Here is a 6,105-nt window from a genome sequence, read left to right as displayed (position 1 = left end):
CAGGGGAATGGGCCAGGGGTTTTCCCTTCCCCCCCCTTTTTTTGTTTTTCCTTTTTTCTTTTATTATTTCTCTTTTCTGTTTTTAGTTTACTTAAAATGCCAAAGCATTTTACCAAAATTAGTGCACCCCACCATAATTAGGTTAGCTATTTTAGACAACCCCCGAACATTTTTAGTCTTTGTTTTAAAACCTTTTATCTTTGCTTTTGTTTTGATTTTGAATTCGAACCGGTTTCGAACTAACGCGAGTTTATCCACAGTAACCGAGGTGACGTGGCAACATTAGTGGGGATTACTGTAGCATAATTACCCGGGCGTCACAACCACATAGAGGGGCCGGTGTGTGGGCGTTTAGCAGTTCACCCACACACCAGTTTTCAGTCACGCACAGGGGCTGGTGTGTGGGCATTTGCCATCTCGCCCACACGCCCGTCTCCTCTCGCACACCCAAACTGCTAGTTGCCATGTGTTTTTGCAGCGCACATGGCAACTGCCCCTAGTGTGCTTCAAAAGCAGGTGGCAACTCTCTTTTTTTACCCGAGTTGCCATGTGTTTTTGCAGGGTACACGGCAACTGCCTAGTGTGCACGTAAGAAGATGGCAACTCTCTTTTATCGAGTTGCCATGTGTTTTTGCATGGTACATGGCCACTGCCCCAACGTGCACGTACATGGCAACTGCCCTAACGTGCACGTAAGCAGATGACAACTCTTCCTTTTTAGATGGCAACCGCCCTAGCATGCTTGTGAGCACATGGCAACTCTCTCAACTGCCTAGTGTTAGTATGTGGCAACTCCTAAAGTTATGAAATCATGGCAACTACATTAGATCAGACCATACATGGCAACTGCAGTTGAGCAACCATGGCAACTGCAGTTGTCCGACATGGCAACCGTAGTTCAGCGACATGGCAACTGCAGATAAATGAACATGGGCGAGGGTCTGGACCATGGCAACTGCGGGCGTGCGGTGGGCGTCACGCGTCGCGTGCGGGACCAGGAGAGTACGAGGCCTGACATACGGGCGTGTGGGCGTTATGAACTTCGCCCACACGCACGCGTGTGAGAGGGTTCGGGAGGGAAAAAAATGTGTGTGGGCATTAGTTGTTTTGCCCACACGTAGGTGTGTGGGCTGGTTGCTGTCCATGCCACACAAGACGTGTGGCACAACTACCCGATACACCACACGTGTGGCAGTTATCGGGACCCTTATATTATGGGACCGAGGGAGTAGCATTTATATGTCCGTGCCAAAATGCTAACCAACATCTTTGAGGAAACAAAAACGTTGACAAAACAAAACTACTTCTCTTCTTGAAGCACCAAACATAAATTTTCCAAGCAAGACACTCGTTTTTATTGCCGATCGAGCCTACTAAGTAAAACTAATTCATCCTGATATATCTTACTGTTTGCACTAAACTACCAATATGAACTGACGACTTTGATTTGCTGAGCCTATTTGTCTTCTCCAACAGTTCAACTAAAACCAAAGGAGATGTTGCTTTGAGCTCAACATACTCTTGACTTGCCATCACATCATCGAGTTCCGTTGCATCCAAAGAGTAAATGAACTGAACGCAAGCATGATTCAACCTGTTGCAGTGATGCTGATCAGCCAAGCGTAGTCACCACGGTCTTTGCATCAATGTTCTTGCAGAGGATGCTTTCGCATATGACCTTGAGCCTCTCCATGGCATACCGATCCGCCGCGACAAGCAAATGCATAACAATCTCTTTGTAGTCATCGCGGCCAGGATGAACCATGGCGGGCAGCGAATCGGTGTAGATGAAATGGAGCAGGGCCTCGAACACAGCCGGATGCACGTCGGTGACGGTAATACGACCCGTGTCTTTCTCTCCTCTCATGGCGCCATACAGCTCCGCTTTGAAGACCGGCGACCGCATTGCTAGCACGAGCTTGTGGGCGGGAAAGGCCTCCCCTTGGATCTCGAGAACCACGTCGGCGCCCTCGTTCCCCTGCAGCAGCCTCCCGAGATGCCCCGCGATGTCGGACGCGGCACCTCGGCGTCGGCGACGGCGAACGGTGTCACATCATCGAGGAATGATCTCGCATCCTTGAGAATGGTGATGACGCACTCGATGGTGAGGCGGTCGTCGCGAAGGTAAGGGGACGCCTCCAGCTCGCTCCTCTCCATGAACCGGTAGAAGCCGGTGGAGAAACTCTTGCCGCCGGGATCGAACTCGTGTGTCTTGGCTATCGTGTGCGGCGGCGAGCGCCCGGTGACGTCCAGCAGGCTGAGCCGAAAGGACGCCCTCACCTTGGCGTCCCCGTTCTTGCTCCGTAGAACGAGGAGCACCGCCGCGTAGTCTTTGAGAAGCTCGCGGTGGAACTGGATCTGCCAGTCGTGGCCTCCGACGGCGAACTCGGCCGACCACACGCTCCCGCGTTCTCCCAGCCGCTCCCGGAACAGGCTGTAGCCTGAGATCTCGAACACGTGAGTGCCCTCGTGGGATCCCCGCGCCGTCTTCAAGTCCACGCGTGACCGCTGCGCCGTGCTGGCGGCGCCGGCGCGGCGGGTGGACGACGCGGTGCTCCCCGTCGATCGCTTGTCGTGCTCACGGGGTTGGGTTTGTTCCGGAGGGGTGGAGGGCCTTTTTGTAGGAAGACGACGGGGCCGCCGGCCGGGTTGGACTCCGATCGCACTTCACCGTATCCTTCCTGAAACTGATATCCTTCCATTTTTGTTGCGCGGATCTGATCAGAAATCGCAAAGTCCACGACCGTGACCTGAACTCCTGATGAACGTCGTTCGTTTTGGCAAGATTTCGTCTACCTGGCTCGCTGCTGGCCACCAAGTTTGGCAAGTTTGTTGGTTTTCCATTGAAGATCCGGGTTGCTGTTGATGGGATCGGACCCCTGCCTAGCTCTTTCTTGCCGGACTGGAGGTAGACGAAGCACTTTTTGTGATGACAAACGCCTGGACAACTAACCCTTGCTTTTCTTTAGCTGGACTAAGACCATCTCCAACAGCCGCGCTATATAAGCACCGCGCTGAAGCTCCGGGCGCTCCAGCGAAAGCGCAAAAATCGCGTGTGCGGCATATCTAGTTCAGCGCGCGGGCCGAAACGCCATCGCGCGCCGCTTATTTGCTGCGTCCGCTCCCGCGCGCTGGACTCTCGAGTGCTCGCTCGCAACAGTTAGACGAGTGAAATCTGTCTATATTCATTCATTGATACAGAGTACACTTAAATACACAGGCTTTACACATCGATAGATCAGTTACAACAGAAACGGGAGAGCCGGAAGGGATCACGTCGTGCATGGAGGCGTGGGTGTGCATGCACGCGTGGGCGCCGTGTCTCCTGAGAGACTCGCGCGATGGCGTTGGCCTCCTGACGAGCGTGGCCCAGTGTCGGTCGTGCCAGTCTTCCAACACCCCCCCGCAGTCGAAGCGCGGTGCTCACCGACGTTGAGACTGGTCCGGAAGTCGACGAAGACACTGGTAGGTAATCCCTTGGTGAAGATATCCGCGAACTGCGACGTCGTTGGCACGTGAAGGACACGCACCTCGCCAAGAGAGACACGCTCGCGGACGAAGTGAAGATCGATCTCGATGTGCTTGGTGCGTTGGTGCTGCACGGGGTTGCCGGACATGTACATGGCGCTGACGTTGTCGCAGTAGACGATGGTGGCGCGCGACGGGGGGCGACGGAGCTCGGCGAGGAGTTGCCGAAGCCAGCACGACTCGGCGACGGCGTTGGCGATCCCCCTGTACTCGGCCTCGGCGCTGGACCGAGACACCGTGTGCTGGCGCTTCGACGACCAGCTGACGAGGTTGGTGCCGAGGAAGACCGCAAAACCCGAGGTCGATTTGCGGGTGTCCGGGCAGCCCGCCCAATCCGCGTCGGAGTACGCCGTGAGGTCGCTGGAGGCGGAGCGGTGAAAGCGCAACCCGAGGTGCACAGTACCACGCACGTAGCGGAGGATCCGCTTCACCATCTGGAAGTGACTGTCCCTGGGATCATGCATGAACAGGCAACACTGCTGGACAGCGTAGGATAAGTCAGGACGCGTGAGGGTGAGGTACTGGAGAGCCCCAGCCAGACTCCGGTAGAGAGATGGATCATGGAAGGCAGGACCGTCGGTGGCAGAGAGCTTGGACATGGTGTCAATGGGAGTGGACACGGGCTTGCAGTTAAGCATGCCGGCACGATCCAAGATCTCAAGTGCGTACTGCTCCTGGGATAAGTGAAGGCCGTGGGTGGTATGGTGGACGTTGATGCCCAAGAAGTGGTGTAGGGGACCCATGTCGGTCATGGCAAACTCACGATGCAACGAGCTGATGATGGAGCGAAGGAAGGCAGGCGTGCTAGCGGTGAGGATAATGTCATCGACATAAAGGAGGAGGTATGCGGTGTCACGACCACGGTGGATGGAGAAGAGCGAGGAGTCAGCCTTGCAAGCATGGAACCCAAGAGAGAGCAGGTACGATGTGAACCGAGCAAACCATGCCCGAGGCGCCTGCTTCAGCCCGTAGAGTGACCGGTTGAGACGACACACGTCCCCAGGTCGCGAGGAGTCGATGAAGCCAGCGGGCTGCATGCTGTAGACGGTCTCAGAGAGGTGCCCGTGAAGGAAGGCGTTCTTGACGTCGAGTTGGTGGATGGGCCACGAGCTGCCGGCGGCGAGGCTGAGGACGACCCGGATCGTGGCGGGTTTGACAACGGGACTGAACGTCTCACCGTAGTCAACGCCGGCCTGCTGAGTGAAGCCGCGGAGCACCCACCGTGCCTTGTACCGAGCCAACGAGCCGTCGGGGTTGAACTTGTGGCGAAAGATCCACTTGCCACTCACCACGTTCGCATCTGCAGGACGGGAAACCAACGACCAAGTGTCATTCCGCAACAACGCATTATACTCCTCTAGCATCGCAGCGGCCCAGTTCGGATCCTTGAGAGCTGCTCGGTAGGAAGAAGGGAGAGGGCTAATATCGGTGGTGACGGAGAGACTGATGTGTTGCTTAGGCAAAAGATAACCAGACTTGCCTCTGGTGCGCATGGGGTGGAGGTTTTGTGGCGGTACGACGGGGACGGCTCGAGGTGGCAGCGGGCGCTGAGGAGGCGTGGAGGGGGAATCAGTGGAGGCGCCGGGATTGGTTGCATGGCGAGGTGGGGTAGGAGGCGAGCCGGTCGCATGCATGGGAGAGGCCGTCGGGTTGGCTGCATGGCTAGGTGGGGTAGGCAGCGGGGTCGCGGCATGCGCGGGGGAGACAGGCGCGGGGGAACGGGAGGCTGGACTGGGCGGGGCCGGGTCAGGTGGTGCGACGGGTGTGTGTGGCGCGCGATCTGGGGGAACGGGAGCGCGCGGATTGGGCGCGAAGCCCTGAGCGGATCCGATCGATGGGGATACCGGAGGGTACGAGGTAGGTAAGATTGCGGGGTGGGCTAGCAGGGGCGGCAGATCTGGTGTGGTAGGAGGGTCTGTGGGCGGTGGTGTGCTAAGTGTAGCAAAGGGAAATTTCTTCTCGTCAAAAGTGACGTGGCGAGAAATATAAACGCGGCGCGAGCGTAGATCGAGGCAGCGGTAGCCTTTGTGCTCCAGGGGGTACCCGAGTAGGACGCAAGGAGTGGATCGGGGGGCTAGTTTGTGTGGCGCGAGGTGGGTGAGGTTGGGAAAGCAAAGGCATCCGAAAACGCGAAGATGGTCGTACGTGGGGTGTTCGCCGTGGAGGAGGTAGTAGGGTGTGTGCTGGTTAATGGCTGATGAGGGTCGCCGGTTGAGAAGATGGTTGGCGGTGTGGAGTGCCTCGACCCAATACTCGGGCGGCATATGTGCGTGGATGAGAAGAGTGCGGAGGACATCGTTAGTGGTGCGAAGAAGGCGTTCGGCCTTGCCGTTTTGAGGTGAAGTGTGTGGGCAGGAGAGGCGGAAGGCGACGCCATGGCGAGAGAAGTGGTCACGTAGAGAGAGAGAGAGGAACTCGCCGCCATTGTCACACTGCACACATTTAATAGAGAGATTATATTGAGTGTTAACGAAGGAGAAGAAACGTAAGAGCGTGGCAGCGGTGTCGGATTTGTGGCGTAAGGGAAACACCCAAGAGTAGTGAGTAAAGTCATCAAGCACAACAAGATAATATTGA

At 56.5% G+C, this 6,105-nt stretch overlaps 1 pseudogene; it reads right to left on the bottom strand.

Moving 5' to 3' along the window:
- Positions 1-1,383: 1,383 nt before the first annotated feature.
- Positions 1,384-2,702, bottom strand: LOC119361152 (annotated as a pseudogene).
- Positions 2,703-6,105: the final 3,403 nt, after the last annotated feature.

Source organism: Triticum dicoccoides, chromosome 2B (assembly GCF_002162155.2).
Source record: "Triticum dicoccoides isolate Atlit2015 ecotype Zavitan chromosome 2B, WEW_v2.0, whole genome shotgun sequence".
Classification (NCBI taxonomy): domain Eukaryota; kingdom Viridiplantae; phylum Streptophyta; class Magnoliopsida; order Poales; family Poaceae; genus Triticum; species Triticum dicoccoides.
The sequence above is the reverse complement of the archived record's forward strand: the minus strand, read 5'-3'. Positions and strand labels throughout refer to the sequence as shown.